Source organism: Saccopteryx bilineata, chromosome 2 (genome assembly GCF_036850765.1).
Source record: "Saccopteryx bilineata isolate mSacBil1 chromosome 2, mSacBil1_pri_phased_curated, whole genome shotgun sequence".
NCBI lineage: Eukaryota > Metazoa > Chordata > Mammalia > Chiroptera > Emballonuridae > Saccopteryx > Saccopteryx bilineata.
This window is the reverse complement of record NC_089491.1, coordinates 374,093,364-374,114,565: the sequence shown is the minus strand read 5'-3', so window position 1 is coordinate 374,114,565 and position 21,202 is coordinate 374,093,364.

Sequence of the window (21,202 nt, the reverse complement as noted above, 5' to 3'; positions counted from 1 at the left end):
AAACCTACTTTTGCCCCACCTTGTATTTTCTTGACAGTTAATCCTTTACATGTTTTTGTCACTTAACTTGAGCTTAAAGTCATCCACAGTGAGCCTGGAACTGTTGATCTAAAGCAAAGTATTGACATTTTTCAAAGTAACATTTGTGTTGACCTTTGAGAGAGGAAAAAACCATATCATTCAACAAAACATATTAGGTTTTATGAGGTCCAGATTATATACTTCATAGATTTCAATTATTATAACTGTGTACCAGTCATAACTAGTTAAACAGTAAATTCAAGTCTTTCTGCAATTGTTATGGGTCTTTTTAGCTAAGTGTATTCTCTTTTAGAACCTCTGAAATATAGTCAAATGCTCTTCTTCGAATGAGTGTTAAGCCATTTTAAGTTAATTTTTATGCACATCAGATTTTTTTCTTTTTACATTAAATGCATTAATTTATATGATATAATGTATGTTGGCCAGGAAAAAAAAAGTTTTCTATATAAGACAACTTACTTGAGTATTAAAGTCCTCTATAGTTGTGTAGTATTTGCTATATAGTCTTGAAATTGACCATCAATGTTTCCTTTTCGAAAATTCTCATACCATTTCTTTTACTTTAAATTCAAGGTCATTGTTGGCATTTTCCAGGCAAGGCACCTTGTCAAGGTAGGAGGCTATGCTTTTGTTTAAATTCTGCATGTTTCCCCTCTGCTTACTTGAAAGAAGGCCACCATCATCAAAGCCACCAGGTTTACAAGGCTCCCACTGGTCCAGCACTCATGCTACTCCACCCTCTGCCCTCACCCAACCCAATTCCAATACAATAAACTCCTCCTACATTCTCTGAGTCCTGTACAATGTCATAGCTTCCCTCTGAGGCCTTAACAGACCCACAGCCGCTTCCAGCACTGCTATGCTACTAAACCTCAGAGGAACAAGCCGTTGTGTTCAAGTGTTGCAGAGGTCTGAGGCTGAAGTATATAACTTCTATGTCTATGAACTGTGAAGACCATTGGAGAGCTTATGTGTGTGACTGGTATAACTTGACATCATCTTTAATGAGCAGTTTTTTTTAAAAGTATATATTTTTTGGTTAACTTAATCTCTCTATCCCTTGGGTTAGTGATTGATGAGCCATATATGCACAATGATGTCTCCTCAGGGTGTTGGTTATATATGATAGAAAACTATATGTGAGCAGGGAAAAACAGACAAAACCATTATTTCATGACTTTGTCTTTTGAACCATGATTAATGATCCACGGAGTATCCTCCACAGATACTCCTCTAACAGAAATTTTTGTTTCCTTTTGACCTTATATTTATATCATTGTCATGCTTTTGACCCCAGTTTAGTTTCCTCTCTTCTTCCATGTAGCTTTTCAAACCAACTACCGTCCCTTTCCAGGGAGTCTGTGTAGAGTAGTGCATACACTTTGAAGTTAAACAGGTGTGTTTGAGTCCTGCCTTAGTTTTCCAGCTTGGATAGAAAATTACTTATCTTCTCTGAGTCTCAGTTTCCTCACCTGTAGAATTTCTAAAACATGTTGGGAAAATGAATGAGAAACAAGTAATAGTGCCTGGCACATAGTGGGTACTCAATACATGTTCTTTCTCTCCCTTTCCCTTTTCTCCCATCTATTCCTTCACTTTAGCCAGTAGTGATCTCTAAAACTTATAACCCTAGATTTGACAATTGTCATGCATGTCTCTTGGTTAGAGTTCCTCCTAGGCTCAATATTTGAGCATGCACTGATTCATGATATCCCAGCACAATCCAGACTGGACAGAGTTGTCTTTGGACAAAATTGTAGAGTTGTGAAAGTTTCTCTACTCTCTTCTTTCTTTACTCTTACTTTTCTAGGTTGAAATATCTTTCTGCCCTTCATCTGAAGCCAAGTGCTTTCTAGTATTTTATTGTATTTTATTTTTTAAGTGAAAGGAGGGGATATAGAGATAGACTCCCGCATGTACCCTGACCGGGATGCACTGGGCAGCCCCTGTCTAGGGCTTATGCTCTGCTCATCTGGGGCCATAGTTGCAACTGAGCTATTTTTAGTGTCTGAGGCAGAGGCTCCATGGAGCTATCCTCAATGTCTGGGGCTGACGCTCAAACCAGTTAAGCCATGACTGTGGGAGGACAAGAGAGAAAGGGAGAGAGAGGAAGAGAGAGAAGGCGAGGGGAAGGGTGGAGAAGCAGATGGTTGCTTCTCCTGTGTGCCCTGACTGGGAATCAAACCCATGACATCCACATGCTGGGTCGATGTTCTACCACTAAGCCAACTGGCCAGGGCCACTTTTTTGTATTTTAACTTCCCCCTTTTCTTTTTTAAGAATTTTCTGTTGATTTGAGAAAGAGAGAGGAAAAGGGAGAAGAGGGGACACGAGAAAGAGAGAAAGAAGCATCAACTCATTTCACTTAGTTGTTCCATTTAATTGTGCACTCATTGATTGCTTCTCATATGTGCCCTAACACGGGGTTGAACCCATGACCTCTAGTGCGGTGGGTCAATGCTTTATCCATGGAGCCACCTAGCCAGGGCCTACTTCCTTTTTTCTGTTTAAGGAAAAGATATTATGTTGTTCGTTTATACTAATAGAAATATAGTCTTATTCACTGTTTGTTGTTCCAGGCACCCCAGCATTTGCAATTTGAGCTTTTTCTTCAATTGAGGAATGTGAGATTGTTCCTTGTGATAGGCGTTTCAGTTCTCGATAAGGAGAAGAGAGGTTATTTTGGGTAGAAGTCTGTTGAAATCAGTTGTTGAACTTAAAATGGCGTTCTTAAACAAAAATGTGATTTGATCTTTTAGAATGCAAGTGGGGGAATAGCTGGAAGAGAAGGCACAAATTTTCTTATTCTTTATTGTAGACACAGATACCTTCCTGCTCCTGTGTGCATTTCTCAGAGTTCTGTCCCTGGAGCTTGCTCTGAATTGCAGGGAGTCACTGTTTCAGATGATGCTCTCTCTGCCACTTCTCCCTTTTTTATTTGCCAGTCTATCCTAAGAATCCCAAATGCCTGCAGGTGGAAGCTCTGTGCCACCCCACTCCCTGCGCCATGAAAAGATAGAAAAGTAGCTTTCATCAGGGTTTCAAGAGTAGACACTGATTTTAGTTAGTTAAGATGATTGTCTTTTTAACTATATGTACTTTCAAAGATCTTAAATTTTAATTATATATATAAAATTCTGTAGCAGAGAGGAAGAAGAGAAACTCTCATGGGTCAGGAAAGCAGTCAATGAAAACACTAATATAGCTACTTGAAAATTAATAAAATGAGGAAAGAGAGACGAGAAATCAATTGTCTACATGTAGTAGTAATCTAGTTCAGCAAGCCTGTATTGGGTGCTGACCCTACAAAGCCATTTGCCTCCAGACCCACTTTCTACCTTTCTCCATCTTGTTTTCTGTATCAGGAGGATAACCTTGCCCTCTGGCTTTCATTACTTTTGCCCAGTGGGGACCCAGTCAGGAAAATGGAGGGAGGAGAATGAGTTTGGGGTGTTTATTCCTCTGGCCTCTTCTACTCTCACAGTGGCCTTCTGTAAGACTTTCCCTTTCTGAGTGACCTTCCTTTGCCTCTTTGGGCATGGGGATAATAATAGCTACCTCTGGTGGTTTCCCTTTGTAATAATATCCCATCTTTGTAAATAAGTCCTTTTGTTAAACTCTCCCTGATTTTTCCTAATTTGAATGTGCCAGTTGTTTCCTGCTCAGGTGTTATTGTTTGGTACACTTGTATAAAGTCTTTACCTTTCAGGAGGTTAATAGGAAAATGAATAATTGCAATGCCATGTAATAAAGGTTAATAAATGCTTATTGAAGTGTAAGATCTTTGAGGGTAAAGACCGTACCTTATTCATGTTTCTTTCTTGACACTTAATGCCAGATTTAGAGCAGAACCCTATCAGTGTGGAACTGTGGAGGTGTGTATAAAGGGCGGGGGAAATGATGGATGGAGTGGAGCAACTCTTCCAGGAAGGTCCATGTAACCTGCATAGCAGAGCCAGGGCTTGGAAGAGAGACAGGAACTGGGGTGCTCTGGAGGGCTAGTTTGCAGAAACCATGCTAAAGTCATACATCCCGTACAAGTGGGGTGTCCTTATGAACAGCCCTTGGCTTCAGTTTCTTCAAGGTGTATTGATAAAGGTTTCATAGGGACAGAAAACACATCTCTGGATACGTGTAATTGTAATAATCACTGTATGGAAACTTTATGGGCTTCTTCCTTCCAGTTTTCCTCTCAGAAATCGTGCGTACTGCTGCAGGTAAGCTAGAAAGAAACAGAACGTCTCTGATCTAATCCTTTTGGAAGTCTATGTGTTGGGACTGCAGAGGCCTGCTCACCCCTCTCTTCCTCACCTCCTCACTAGATGAGAGACAGGATAATGGAGGCAGTGGGAGGGAACAATGGTTAGGTTACAAGAATTAAGTAACAATGGAAGATGAATGAGTTTCTCCCCTGAAGAGCCAAACCTGTGTGCAGAGGTGGGGCTGCTTTTGCTGAGTGTGAGAGAGGGGTGTTTCCTCCATCTGGGGAGGAGTAGAAGAACCAGTACCTACAGAGTTTCCATTATAGAATTTGGGTCTTTGTTTTGCTTCCCTCTTCCTCTTTGCAGCTAGCTATTTCTCCTTCCCCAGCTATTCTGTGCTCTAAAGTTGCTCCCTAATCCTCTAAAGCCATATTCCAGTGTAGCCAGTTCAGTCTGTCCTCCCCTGAGGGGCTCCATTTCCCTTGTTTCTCCTTCCTTTCTGAAACTTTTCAGCCTGTGTGGGAACAGGTGTTAGGATTACCATCTGGTCTGTTTAATTCAGTCTCAGGCATGACTTAATTGATAAAGGTCTGTAAGGGTGGAGAGGTATTCACTGAAACTATTTACATTAAAAAAATACACTTTTTACTAAGTGGAATTTCAGGCACTTGATGATAAAAAGTTTGGAGAAAGGATCTTTTTTTTATCCTTTCGGTTAATACAACTTGAAGATTAGATTTGCTGAATTAGGAAAGAGGGTAAGGAGGGCTTTTTTGTCTCTAGGTCTTTCCCTCCCACCTTCTGGAGCACCTTGGTTTTGATACAATACTTGCTCTCTGAATATATATTATACAGCACAAATTTTATTGGGTCCTGAAGGTGCAAAAATGAGTGAGATATGGTCCTTGTGTTCAAGGAAGCCATATCTTTTTTTTTGGGGGGGGGCTGGGAACAGAGGGTAGGGGATAAGACATAAAAATTACAAAACAAGGTAAGGAATTTTACAATAAAAATTTATATAAAACATATGAAACCCCCCAAAAGTGAAACCAGTCTCTAGAGCACTTAGAGAGATGCCATTTGAATAGTGTCTTAAAAAATGAGTTGGGAAAAACTCATGCTAGTCAGTGGGACTAGCATGTATAAAGGAGGTGTAAACATGCATGACATACTTTCAGAATGATGAAAAGTTTGATTTGGCTGGGGCATAACGTCTGTATGAGTGAGTGCCAAGAGATAGACTGGAAAACTAGGTTGAGGCCAGGTGGGGAAGGAACTTAATACCATCCTAAGGAATTTGGACTTGGTTCCCGAGTCTGGGGGTGGACCATTTAAGGTTGCTAAGCAGGGGATGAACACGATCTTAATTTTTAGAAAAATAACACTGTTGGCAGTGTACTAGATGGACGAGAGGGAAACTGGGGGTAGGGAGAGGAGAGGAGGGTTTGCAGGAGTCCAGGGTGAGGGGAAGAGACAGTGAGAACTTCAAGAAACTAGCAGAAAGGTGAGGAGAACGGGAAGATAGAAGACAAATGGTGACATTTGACTATTGAGTAGTTACAGGTTGATCAAGAAGAGGGAGAAAGTCTTAAATGACAAGAGGTTTCTAGTTTTGGTCTTTGGGGAATGCCATTAACTAATATGGGAATCCAAAGGAGGAGCAAGTTTTTGTGGGAAATATAATGATTTGAGGATAAGGCAGATTGGGGATGAAGCACTTGACAAAATTTAGGTATAGATAGATATATTTCATAGGCAGTAGCAGTGTGGGTCTGAGATTCAGAAATTGTGCCCAGATTTGGAAGTTGCTGGCAAAGAGCAGCCATGAAACTGGATGAAATTTCCCAAGGGAAAAAAAGGAGGGGGGTAAAGATGAGGACCAAGGGGAAAATCTTGAGGAACTGTAACATTTAAGGAGAATCTAAAGAGGGTAAAAGTTAATTCTCAAAGAAAAAAGAGAGAACCAGGAGACAGAAGTGTCAAGAAAGCTAAGAGAGTGGAGAATTTCAAGAAAATCAAAGATACCAGTCAATAGTTCAGAGATGTCAGGTAGAATGAGGTCTTTTAATTTGACTGTTTGGGGTTCTGAAAAGATCATTTAGTCCTGGGGAGTGAATTCTCTCAAAGCTACTAACTAAAATGCTTACATATTCTTAGCCTCTATAGTTTGTGGATCATATAACATGACCATTTGCACAAGAAATTTCCTTTAAAAGGGAAATTGATATAAGAATTTTGGAGAGAGCTTAAGGCTAGGGATTATCCATATTGAGGTGATAGTCAAAGCTTTGAGAACAGCAGTTTTTTTTAAGGGAGAGAAGGGTGGAAGGTTGAGACTGAATGGGGAGTAAACCCTCAAAGTTAGGCTTAGTACAGAGGAAAAGGAAGTACCCAGTAAAGGGAGTGAATTAAGAATGATCTGGAAAGCAGGAAAAGTCTCAGGAAATCCCTGCATGGATTTAATCATGGATGATTCACTGGGGGAGTTCCCAGAACCTCACAGAAGTCCTTCCAGGTCTTGAGTTTCAAATTTTTCAGTGAGATCAGAGGAAGAAGGCTAGAGAAATGTCCATGATATTGCCACAAAATCCTTGGAGATCTGAAAACAAGAATTTTCTGGACAGTTTAGGGCAGTGATCTTCATCCTTTTTACACTTGGGGACAGATGAAATAGAATTATTTTGGGGACTGCTAAGGCAGAAATACCCTGAGCATAGTGAATTCTATTAAGATCATTGGGTCTGTAATCTTCATACATCAGGGTGGTTAACTTTTGCAGACCAGCACAAAATTTCTGGACTACAAATTTTGCAGACTGGTCTGCAGAGAGGTCATTGAAAAACACTGATTTAGGGCACAGAAGCCAAGCCATCTGTCATGGGGGAAGGAAAGGATGGAGATGAAATGAAGCCATCTGTGTCTTGTATTGCTGCAGCATCCTGAGTGGGTGTAAAAGACAAAGAATGGTGAGGAGGGATGCGAGGGTGGAGTGAAGACAAGATTGTTGGGTGTAGAATGCAGAAGCAAGCTCTATAGAGCTCCTGGGAAACAAACACAAGGGGAACACTCAGGAAGCCAAGGAGTGACGAAGCGCTTAGGTACCTAGGAGGAAAGAGTAATCAGAAATAATAGTGTTCCAAGAATCAGTGAAGCCTCCGTGATATAGGAAACCACCTGCTAAATGATCAGATTAAACTTCATTATAGGGAGCTTTCCATAAAGAACAGACATTCATTAATTAAAAAATGATGGAAAAAGTTCTACATTTTAGAAGAGGCATGTGGATATGCACTGAGTCTGGAAGGTGTATATCATTCTCCTTTGTACTTTTAAAATAATAGACTTCATTCTTATGTTTAGGAAACCTAGGGGCCACCCTCTAATACTTGAAAAAGGTAGTTACAGCTATAAATATGGATATGACAGTGAGGTATACCCATGGACTTGGGAGAAAGGAAATATAGTTGCCTTCCTAATTGAACTAGTAAAACCAGGATGTAATCTATCTCCCAGGGCCAACACTGGGTAAGGGGAGTGGTCAGCAGGGACTATCAAGAGAGGGATTCAGGAAGATGCTTTTGGCTTCATCTTAGGGAGAGATGCTGAATTTGGGCATATGGACAATATAGCCCAGTAGTCTAGCATGGGGCAAAGATAATTCTCCTGGCCTCAGTAGGAGGAACTTTCCCTTAACACTATCTGTTAACCTCGGCCTGAATTCTGAAGCTTTTAGATTCCTAATTCATTCACCAAGTACACCTATAGATAAGTGAGTGTTAGGAAAGAGGTCTTGGAATATCTGGAAAGAAATGTTCCTTATTGCTAATAGACTTATTTTAAGTCTGCCCTCAAATGTCAAGTCCCTTCTGGGTATACTGGTAAAGTCCAGTTTTTCTTGGACATGAAAGGCTGAGAGGAACCTATTGACAAGGCAGGTTTTCCAAAATAATTCTAATTTATATAGTGTGTCTGTAAAGTCATGGTGCACTTTTGACCGGTCACAGGAAAGCAACAAAAGACGATAGAAATGTGAAATCTGCACCAAATAAAAGGAAAACTCTCCCAGTTTCATACCTATTCAGTGTAGTTCGATGTGGGCTCACGCACAGATTTTTTAGGGCTCCTTAGGTAGCTATCCCGTATAGCCTCTGCAGACTCGTCACTGACTGATGGCCTCCCAGAACGGGGTTTCTTCACCAAACTGCCGGTTTCCTTCAACTGCTTATCCCACCGAGTAATGTTATTCCTATGTGGTGGCGCCTCGTTATAAACGCGCCGATATTCACGTTGCACTTTGGCCACAGATTCGAATTTAGCGAGCCACAGAACACACTGAACTTTCCTCTGTACCATCCACATCTTGACTGACATGGCCGTGGGCTGCTCCGCTGTATATACGGTGTTACGTCATCATCTGCGCATGCGCACATGCTGCCACATCATCCGCGCATGCGCACATGCTGCCAAATCATCCTACAGAAACTGGGAGGGTTTTCCTTTTATTTGGTGTAGATTTCACATTTCTATAATCTTTTGTTGCTTTCCTGTGACTGGTCAAAAGTGCACCATGACTTTATGAACACACTGTATTAAAAATATTGTTTATTTATATTGATAATCAGTCTTGTGAGCTGCCTTCGGTCTGCCTCATTATGTATTCCCATACCTTCTGTTAGTGGTGTTAGGAATAATAGCAGTAAGCATTACTTTCAGCATTCAGTTGGTAAAAAACATGGAGCTTGTATCCATGCAAGAACTGATGATGAAAAATAGAAAAATAGTTTTAAGAAATGTGTAGATGAGAGAGTACAAGAGAGGCACATTGCTGCCTCTCTTCTCTCCTGTATTCATGACTGACATTACTAATTGATAATGACACTCTTCCTGCCAAACCTAGATTGACTGTAGAACTCCTATTAATAACATTAATCCTGGAAGCCATAACCAGTTGCCTAGATTGGATCTATGTGGCCTAAAACTCTCTGCCTTTTCTCGTTTAGATGAGTTGTTGGGATTTTGATCACCAAAATTACAGAATTCAGCTCAAAAGGACATAAAGGATGATTTATCTTTTGAGTTTGATGTCATGAGGAAAATGAATATGCTTTTTGACCACAGTCTCTAGATATAACAATACCAGGCTAGAAAAATTGACAGAAATGATCAGAATGAAATTATCTACATCACCAACACATTCACTTTCACAGTGTCAACCAGGACAAAATATGCAAGGGACCTTAAAAGTCCTTTCCAAGCTTTAAATCCTAGATCTGCCTCTTATTGGGTATGTGATCTACTTAATCTGTATGAGCCTTGGTATCCTCACATGAAAAATAATATTCAATTTATTAATTTGAGACTACCAATTCACATAACACACAAAGTAGTTGCAAATGGTAGGTACTCATAAATGGTAGTTTCCTTCTTTCTTCTCCTGTTAAAAATATTCAAAACCAAGCAGGACTCCATTATGAAATATCTCTAGTGTCTACTTGACTACTTCTAGTGAAGGGAAGCCCATTGTCTTTCAGGGTGTGCATTTTTGAGCTACTCTAATTACTAAAAAGTTTGTCTTTGTATTGAACTGGAATCTGCCACACAGAATACAGGTTGCATTCAGCCACATAGAACTTAGTGTTTTTGGGATATTTGAAGAGGGTTACTCTCCTCTCCTAAATCTTTTGTTTTCTTGGCTAAGGGGTTATCAGTTCATTTAGTTTTTCCTTAGATGGCATGGTTTTCTATTTCTATTAACATCTAGGTCGCCATTACTTGAATCACTTCTAAATCTGTAGGATTGACCTAGCATAAAATTACTTCCAGAGATGTAATAGCAGAAAATTTCTTGTTTTCCTATTAAATTGATATAAACTATTTATTTAAATTTAATAATCAGTTACATAAAATTCCCCTCCTCCCTTACTTTCAGGGTTTGGTTTCAGAACAGCTCAAGTGTCTCGAACACATTTTAATGGAAATTTGTTTTACTTACTTTTGGGGTTCACCCTTTTTTCTTGGGTGTGGGACCAAGGCCTGTCACTCAGGCATTTCTGATTGTGGTGTTGATTAACTAATTGGCTCCTAAGCTATAATTATCTTCCTCCTTCTATTAAAATCACATTTCTATATTACAACATGAGCCATTGCAAAATCTAGTAATTCACATTGAATTTTTATTTCCCTATAAGCAAACTTTCCCTGACAATCCATATTGTTCATCTGAGTTATTCAAATGTTAGGTGTTGCTGTTATACCATTGCTGAGTAGGACTTTCCTCCTAGTGAGACTGGCCAGTGGGCCCTTTGCACTGTTATTGGTTTTGTTTTCCTATAGCCTCGCTTGCTGTAAGATGGTGATTAAAATACATTATGTTATTATTTCCAGATTACAGAATTTTCTGTGACTCATAAACTAGAGCCTACCTGTGTGACTGCAGAATTGGTGCCAAAGTGAAAAATTCAATCAGCATATGCTTTTATTTTAAAATGTGCCACATGATGGGCCTGCTTTATAGTTTTCATTGGATTTTAGCTAGTCTTTTCCTCTGAATTTTTCAGTCATCTTGACAAGGTGTAAACTGAGTGTGATGTTTCTAAACAGCACTTTGGTCAACATGTATTTGGCACACCTACATTCTGCCAGGCACTGCAATAAGTGCTGGGAATTTATTTCTGGACAACCAATTGTACATGGCCCTGCCTTAGAAGAGGAAGCAGACACACAAACTCATCTGGAAATAAAGGTCAAATCACCATGGTCAAAGAACATAGAGATCTCAGAAGAAGGTCACTTAGGCTTTTGGGAGAGCATTCTGGGGACATGCTCTGTGATCCTGTTCCTGTCCTCTAACACTGTACATTGAGATTTTATATACTCATCAAGGCTCTGCTCAAATGCTTCCGCCATAAGCATTTGAGTGGCCCTAGTCCTCAAGCCCCGTCCTCTATTTTCTCTTCCTCTTCTAAACTTCTGTAGCACCTCATCTGCACTTTTCCTCATAGGCAGGCCTCTTACTACCTCAGCGTAAGCTTATTGGCATATATCTACTATGTTTGTTTATAGTTGCTGCTGTAATACCCAGTAAATATAAGTTTGAGGGAAAAGTCTATTTTAGATAGAGCGCCTTGGTTAACTAAAGGAGAAGAAGTTCCGTTTTGGTCCTTAGTGCCAGGAGCATTAAGGTTTCAGACTCCATATTTTCATGGAAAGTTCATTTTTTATTACTTGCTTGACATTAAGGTTTCAGACTCCATATTTTCATGGAAAGTTCATTTTTTATTACTTGCTTGAAGTGGACTCAATTTTGTGTCCATAGTTAGTTGATTGCCTGTGTACAAAGCACAGTCTAATGATGAACAGAAGGATTTTGGGGTTGCTACCCTAAGTGAACATTAATGGACATTTTTTTCCCCCTTAAAGACTTCATAGAAACCAAGTTACTTTATTTTGTGAAAACAATTCTTAGTACTCTTTAGATGTATAAGAAAAAGTGCTCAGATTAATTGCCTTAAAAATAAAACAGGTGTCATAAACTAAAAGACTGCTTATTGAAACCGAAGATCGCTTTCTACTGAGTCATCAGATGCAGTATATTGAGCAACACAATTTGTATCAATGTGCCTTGTAAAATTTCCAAATTAAGATTTGTGTATCTTTGGTAAAAAAAATTTATCTCCATAGAGTGTCAAGTGTCTTGAAGCTTTTCTGAACACGTTAATTGAATTTAATGAATTTCCCAGTAAAATCCAAACAACTTTTTACTGGTGGTTTAGTCCCTGACAGTGTAATTCCTTTGAGTTTGGGTGGTGGACACACAATGCAATGTACAGATGATTTATCATAGAGCTGTATACTTGAAATCTATGTAATCTTAACCAGTGTCACCCCAATAAATTTAATTTAAAAAGATTTAAGAAGAATAAAGTAAGTGGATTTCATTTCCATGTGACTTGTGCATTAAAAAAAATAACCAAAATAAATAGAATCAAATTAAATATATTCAGAGCATCTTCTTAGTGCCTCCTACAATGGACACTACTTAGTTGTTGTGCATTGATAAGCTAAGGTTTGTTCATTAAGTCTAACCAAAGGTACATGGTAGAAAATTTTGGAGTTCATAAGTAAATAGGTACAAATCTGATAAATATTTCAAGAAAATAATAGAAAAAATATATTACCACCATTCACTATTTGTGCAATAAATGCTTATTTGAGTGCCTTTTATGTGGTAGCTGTGTGCTTAGTTATTCTAGTTTTGATTAAGTGAATAGTCTAGCACTTGTACACAATTGCATGCACATATATTCAAGTATTGATTGCCTCCTATTCAATGGGCTGGATGTGCTGTTTAATATAGTATGCTAGACACCGGAGCTGTAGTGGAAGGCAAAATAGGAGAGACCTAGAGCTCTTATAGTAGGAGAAGCAGGCATTAATTCAATAGTCATGCAATTAGATACACAATTGCCAATTTGCTAAGAGCTGTGAAGGAAGACAAAAGTGTATTGGGAAAGTGTATAATAGAAGAACATGACTTGGAGAATGGTGGTGGGGGAGGGTGGCAGAGGCAAGTCAAGGTTTTTCCGGGGATTTAACATTTGAAATCAGTCTGCCTGATGAGTAGAAGTTAGCTAGGCTAGAATAGAGAGGAAACACGTTCTAAGCAAAGGGAAAAAGAAAAGCTTATGGGGAGGGGCAGGTTGTAGAGAAGTTGAACTAGGCCAGAGGAGTTGGTGAAGTGTGGAGGGAGGGGAGCCAGACCAGACCTTACTAGATTTTGTTCTTTTTTCCAAGGACCATAAGAAACCTATGAAGGGTTTTAAGCAACTGGGGTGACAAGATAAGGTTTGTGTTTCCCTGACTGTGGTGGAGTGAATGGAATGGGGGGGAGGGGTGGTACAAATGGATGCTGTGTGGTCCTCCAGGTGAGACATGATGAATGGTGGCCTGGACCAGGGTGTTGGTGGCGGAAATGGAGAAAAGTAATTAGATCACAGATATTTAGGAGGCAAATGACAGATATGGCCAGGGTGTGCTTGGACTATTTATTGAATGAATGAATAAATAAATTGGTGGATTCAGGAGACATGGATCTCAATCTAGTTAAAAAGTTACAATTAAAGGTTTTTTGGACCAATATTGGTGATGGAATAACTTTTCTTGGATTGTTTAGGTTCAATTCAATTTGACTAAATTTGTTAAAATAATGCTTTCTTATTTGGGGATTTTTCTAACTAAACCAAACTTAAATGACCCATAAATATCTTAAACACACAAGTTATTAGAATAAGATGTTTGGATATATGTGTATATAGCAAGTATTTTTTTATGCATAGTTCAAATTTTTGAAATGATTAGGTTTTCAGAATGCCTGTACTTTAGAAAATGTAGCTTAAAAAAAATCTCCCTCTGGATAAATCAGCAAATAATTATGAAACCTGCTGCTTTAGCTTTGTATCTTGGGAATTACAATTTATGTTGTCCTTCAACTCCTTGGAAGTCATCGCTGTCATGCATCTGTTCCCAGTGTACCCTGGAGGTGACAGATAATGATGATAATGATGACTAAAATGTTCATTGGACTCTCCTCCCTGCTGAGCGAGACCCACCTTCCCCTTGAGCGATTCTCATCTTCCCACTGGTTAGCATTCCGTTCCCCTTGCTCCTCCCAGCTCTGCAAGCTATGGAAACACCTCGCAGAGTCACGCACGGAGGGAGCTCTTCCACTGAAGACTCCAGTGGGGAACTGAGACAAATTCTCCCACCTTCACATCACCCTTGGAGGACTTTTTCATAACCCCGGCCTTTGATGAATGAGAGGGAAACTAGACTCCAGTGTTCTGCTTTATTTGTAACACCACTGAGGAATGAATTCTGGATTGGCCTGGATCTAATTCTGCAGTTTTTGTTCCAGGATTATCTCCTGATTAGATGCTAATTGTATGTTTGTTTTTTTTAAAAAACAATGATGAAAATCTATCTTATTATTCGTCAGCCTGCACAGTCACTTTTTAGATAAGATAGGGAAATGTAACATTAAAATTACTCTACGATCCAGAATTAGCCCATAAAGTTGTTTAAAATGTGTGTCCAGTGAAAACATCTTAAGTACCTTGAAAGTACTTTTATATCATGAAAAATATAATATAAAATGTAATTAAATATTTAAGAGTATCATAATTAAAAAAATATACTCTGAAAGGATCTAACAGTATCAGTTATTCCTTTATAAAACCTATAAAATGCATAAAAACGAGTGAGGAGGTGTCATATCTTCCAAAAGGAGTTGATGAAGCCTCCTCACATCTTTGTTCAATAATCAGCACGCACCACATGTGAAGCAATGGCACTTTTGCCAATTAAAAATGATGATGACTCACCTTCTTCCATTTACACCAGTGCGGCAAAAAATGTACGAAGCTTTATCATGCACTTACCCGTATTTCATAAAAACAGAGGTTATTTTTGGTAGGCTAATGTAAAGACTTACATATAGTTGGTGCTAAATAAATATTTGTTGAATAAATGAATGCAAAAATAAATGAATATATGATGCCTCACTTGTATACCTAAATATGCCAACTGAAGGTTTTTTAAAATAAAAATTACACTTTAGTTGGCTAAAAGAAAGTTGTATTTGCAGCTCTGTTTATTTGAAATGTGAATTTGCAGCCATAAGTGATTTTAAAAAAAATCCCATGGTTTTTGCAAATAAATGAAATACTTCAAAGTAGACATAACTTTTCTCAGTAGAAACCGCAAGTTTATATAACTTGAGGAGGTGAGTTCCAAGCTGATAACTCAAATCATCTTATTCTAACCAGACAAGTTCTTAGGTATTTTTAATGAAGATTCTAAAATGCAGAGCTAATGTGATTATACATAGTACTGTCTTTTTGTAAAAGGTGAATCATATCAAGTTGAGTAACTTGTTCTCAGTAAAATAATGACTCACCAAGCGAAGCCTGAAACACCATCTAGTTTCTATTTGACCCTACCACCTCTCTGTGGACTGTTCTGTTAGGTCTGCTTCTAAGGTCTGTTTTCATGATTTTGAAGAAAAATTGCATTTCTTTAAGAATATTGCATAGTGAATCATTGACAATGACATCTTCTAGCAACTAAAATTCACAGTCAATTTAATTTGAACTGAAGAACAGAGGGGTCAATAAAACCACTAGAAAGTGGTGGAGCTGGACCCCAGACTCAGGAAATCAGTCTCTGCACCTGTGCTCTTACCTGCTATGCTCAGTGGTGCGCTGGTATAATCTCCTGGGGAATACGTAAACAGAGCCCAAGTCCCATAGTGTAAATATTCCCATCGTGGCTAATATCAAGCTACCAATGGCTTAATAGCCAGGATGAAAAATTCCTGAGTATTTGTTAATTAGCACTTAAGAACAGTGCAAGCCCACCCTTGCACACCATTCATTACCCTACCTGGCCTCTTTATGCTTTTGATACAGCATCGTCATGAAGACAGACTAGTAAGTTATTATTATTATTTAAAAATTAACTTTATTGGTGTGTGGTTTACATGCAATAAAACTACCCATTTTAAATTACAGTTTAAAGAGTTTTGACAAATGGAAATACCCATGTAACCATTACCATTATCAAGATATAGAACATTTTCATCCGTTCTAATGATTCTCCTGTGACCTTCCCCTGTTAGTCAGTTAATCCCTGCTTCCTCACCTGGTGGATTTCTGGAAACAAATACTTCTTCTTTAAATAAGAAAGTTTTAATTAAGTTTATGCTTTTAAAAATGTTGGCTTTGTTTTTCTTCTTTCTTTCTGTCATTCTTTAGAAAAAAAGCCAAAACTTTCTAGTATCAAACATGTATCTCAAGTGGCTTGAAAAGCAGTTATATATATATACTTTTTGCTCTTTTTTGTTATTTTTTGCTCTTTTTTGATTATTTTTAAATTTTTTAAAAAATTAAATTTATAGGGGTGACATTGGTTATTAAAATTATATAGGGTATCAAGTGTACATTTCTAGGATACATGATCTGTACATTGCATTGTGTGCTACCACCCAAAGTCAGGTCATCTTCTGTTACCATGTTTTTCCCCCCTTTACTCTTTACTATCCCCTACCCTTCTTACCTCTGGTAACTACCATACTGTTGTCTTTGTCTACGAGTTTTTGCTTGTTCATTTGTTGCTTTCAGTTTTATATCCTACATATGAGTGAAATCATATGGTTCTTAACTTTTTCTATCTGACTTATTTCACTTAGCATGATTCTGAAGGTCTAGCCATGTTGTCACGCATAGCAGTATTTCATCTTTCCTTATGACTGAACAGTATTTATTATATATATGCACATCTTCTTTAATCTCTATTGAAGGACACTTTAGTTTCTATGTCTTGGCCACTGTAAATAATGCTGCAATGACTTTTTGGGTAGATACTCAGAAGAGGGGTTGCTGGATCATATGGTAATTCTGTTCTTAATTGTTTGAGGAACCTTCATACTATCAATAGTTTCCACAGTGGCTGTACCAGTTTACATTCTTACCAGGTGTGAAAGATGGTTTTTTAAAAAAGTTCATTTCCTGATATTTTCAAACAACAGCTCAGATAAGGGCCTAATATCCAAAATATACAAAGAACTCATAAAACTCAACAACAAACAAACAAACAATCCCATAAAAAAATGGGAAGAGGATATGAACAGACACTTCTCCCAGGAAGAAATACAAATGGACAACAGATATATGAAAAGATGCTCATCTTCTTTAGCTATTAGAGAAATGCAAATCAAAACAGCAATGAGATACCACCTCACACCTGTTTGATTAGCTATTATTAGCAAGACAGGTAATAGCAAATGTTGGAGAGGCTGTGGAGAAAAAGGAACCCTCATACACTGTTTGTGGGAATGTAAAGTAGTACAACCATTATGGAAGAAAGTATGGTGGTTCCTCAAAACACTGAAAATAGAACTACCTTATGACCCAGCAATCCCTCTACTGGGTATATACCCCAAAACCTCAGAAACATTGATACGTAAAGACACATGCAGCCCCATGTTTATTGCAGCATTGTTCACAGTGGCCAGGACATGGAAACAACCAAAAAGCCCGTCAATAGATGACTGGATAAAGAAGATGTGGCACATATACACTATGGAATACTACTCAGCCATAAGAAATGATGACATCGGAACATTTACAGCAAAATGGTGGGATCTAGATAACATGATACGAAGCGAAATAAGTAAATCAGAAAAAACCAGGAACTGCATTATTCCATACGTAGGTGGGACATAAAAGTGAAACTAAGAGACATTGATAAGAGTGTGGTGGTTACGGGGGGCGAGGGGGGAATGGGAGAGGGAAAGGGGGAGGGGGAGGGGCACAAAGAAAACAAGATAGAAGGTGACAGAGGACAATCTGACTTTGGGTGATGGGTATGCATCATAATTGAACGACAAGATACCCTGGTCTTGTTATCTTTGAATATATGTATCCTGATTTATTGATGTCACCCCATTAAAAAAATAAAATTATTAAAAAAAAAAAAAAAAAAGTTCATTTCCTGAGCTTCCAGTAGATGGCACTCTTGCAAAGCCTAAAAAAGTGACTGCTTTTCCCAATGGAAGGTGGTTTTTGTCAATAGATGGTTCCCTTCCTATTGTGACCTATTTGCAAATCCATTTGTTCTGGATAAAAAAAAAATCCTTTCTCCCACTCCAATTACCAAAGTTATACATGTGGCTTGTTAAGCATTTAAAAAAATACAATAGAGGCCCTGGCTGGTTGGCTCAGTGGTGGAGCGTCAGCCTGGTGTGCAGAAGTCCCGGGTACGATTCCCCGCCAGGGCACACAGGAGAAGCGCCCATCTGCTTCTCCACCCCTCCCCCTCTCCTTCCTCTCTGTCTCTCTCTTCCATTGGAGCAAGGATGGCCCGGGCGCTGGGGATGGCTCCTTGGCCTCTGCCCCAGGCGCTAGAGTGGCTCTGGTCGTGGCAGAGCATCGCCCCCTGGTGGGCAGAACATCGCCCCTGGTGGGCGTGCCGGGTGGATCCCGGTCGGGCGCATGCGGGAGTCTGTCTGACTGTCTCTCCCCGTTTCCAGCTTCAGAAAAATACAAAAAAAAAAAAAAAAAAATTAAAAAAAATAAAAAATAAAAAAGTACAATAGAAAAGATAAAATATTCTTCAAACTCTTTCAAACTCCTTAAGACACAGCCACTATAACAGGTTAGTAGAAACAAAATTTTCCAGACTTTTCCTAGCATGTACACCAAACAAATGCATATAAAAGTAAAACTTTATATTCAAAAAATTTTAGATTTTAAAGTAATCATAAATAATATGTTTATCTTTTGTCTGATCATATAGTTGAAAATTTTCCCCTGATGAATTGCCATCTTTAAAGACAGACCTCTCACTTCTGCAATTCATTAATGGCTGAGTCCAGAAGGACCTTGCACATCTGTATTGAATTGGGGCTTGTGGTCTAGTGAATGAGGGTTGGAATCTCATGATACAGATGCTATGCTAATCATACTTCTTGGCAGTGAGAGTAAGGCAGAGTACATTTAATGAGAAATATAATACATCCTTTGCCAACCAAAGAGTATAGAATATTTTCACTGAGACACTATCAGAATTAAGGCTATGATTCTGGATGGGAAATTTTTTGAAATCACTGATTTTTTTTTCAGGTAATTTTTTTCCATAGAATAAGGGAATGTGACTGCTCCCACAGTGAGCAATCTAAATGACCTGACTGAAATGCTTTTTGACCTAATGCTGAAGGTTACAAACCGTTCAGTATGTCTATGCTGTTCATTGTGGGAAGAGACTATGCACAGTGGCATGAGTACCAAAATGATATGGAAATCAGGGGAATTGATGAGGTGAGGATCATTGGGCCATGTTGAAGGCTTCCACAAGAATTAATCAATATATAGATGGTCACTGTATTTATTTATTTGTAATTGACATATAATTGACATACAACATTATATTAGTTTCAGGTATATAACACAATGATCAACACAATAAGTCTAGCTAACATCATCCTTAGATGGTTATTTTAAAGCCATGGGATTAGAGGAGGTTACCTAGGGAGAGACTGTAGAGAGAGGAGACAAGAGGATCGAGCCAGCGTTCAAGGTCACAAAGAAGAGTCTGAGAAAAAGCTTCCAGTGAGATGATGTCTCTGGGAGCCCAGTGGAGAAAATATTTCTGAAGGAAGGGAATGTTAAGAAACTAATATAATAGCTAAATAATGACCACTGGATTAATACTGCTACAAAATTCCTTTCTTCTTTGAGTCTCACATAATTCATATGTAGTTTTAAGGACAACAGATGTTTTTTCACAGCAGTAACTATTTACAGCCACTTCTGAGGACTGGGAAAGTAACATTATTTATTACTTATGGGCCATGAACATTGTTCAGGAAAAGACCTTGATAATTTCTTTGGGTGAAAGGTACAGTTTTCTTAAGACATATTCTGGAAGGTGAGGGATAGACAGAGTGTTGAATTGCTATGCATAACCAAGTGAAATGAGTGGAGTACTCCAAACCACTAGCAAATGCAAAAGGAAGAATGACTTCAGAAAGCTGCACACTGAAGCAAATCCTCTTAAAATGGCACAATAACCTTCATGGACTTTTGCACTGAGTGCTGGAATTCCTCCAGGCTTGTGTGAATCCTTCCCCTCCTTTCTGTTCCCGTAACACTCCTTGCTTATCCATTCCCCTGATTTCTCCAAATCGTTTTGGTTTCGTATAGTAAATAACATGACACAAATATTGAATGCTTGCGAGGCACCAGGGACTGTTTCTAGTGTTTTATATATGTTACCTTGTTTCATCTTCACAAAATTCACCCCACTTTAAAGATCAGGAAAGCGAGGCACACAGAGGGTGTTACTTGCTGTGATGCAGCAGGATTGGAATTTGAACCCAGTCTGGCTTCAGAGACTCAGGGTCTTAATCATCAAGTCCTGCTCTTGTTTATGGTTTTGAATCTGGATCTTGTTGAATCACCATCTACTCAGGCTTAGACTTTGGCCACCTTCAGCCCCAACCCAGAACATGACATGTTACTGACTTATGGGTTTGACCCACCCCGATAGAAACCCCAGCCTTGGCCTTACTAGTGTTAGAAGCAAGAACAGCACATCAATATTTGTTTGTACCTCGTATCCTTTATCATGTGTTTCCTGTGTCCCCATTCTCCTTTCTCTGCCTAGTTTATTTATTTATTTATTTGTTTGTTTGTTTTTAAGTTCCTACTTTATTTTATTTTTTATTAAGCATACAGGTAATACTTTTATTTGAAAAAATCAGAATATACATTTCATAGCATAAGATAAATATTTCAAAATAAAGGTAAGTCAACTTAATTTTTTCAGTATAATTTAGAAGCTACTTTAGAATTTTTTTCATTAGCTGAGATTTTTTAATCTTTTAAAGTTTTTTTATTAATTTTAATTTATTGTGTTAACATGGATTCAAGTGTCCCACTCAATATAACTCCCTCACTCCACCTCCTATTCCCCATTATAGCCGCTTTGTCCCCTTCCCCCTAACTCCCTCCCCCCTCCCTAGTTGATTTCTGTAGGAAACAGTTGCCCCCTACGTATTGCTCACTTCCTCCTCCGTATGTCCTTTGAACTTCTATTTGCTTTATCTCACTGTATTACCATTCCTGGAAGACTTTCCAGTCTGGCATACTGTAGGGGTTCAGTAAGTGTTTTCTGATTGAATGAAAGGAAGTCCTAGCAAATTAACAGGACAACTGTTATGCCCTGTAGTGGACAATATAATTTTGCTGTAAACTTGATGGGCTAATGTAAAGAGGAAAGAACTTCAAAAAGAAACTTCTTCACTTAATCTCAAACCTTGATATTTTTATCCCAGTGTTTATCTACTTTCTTATTAGTATTTCACTAACCTCTCTTTATGCCCTTGACATTGGTGTTGGCAT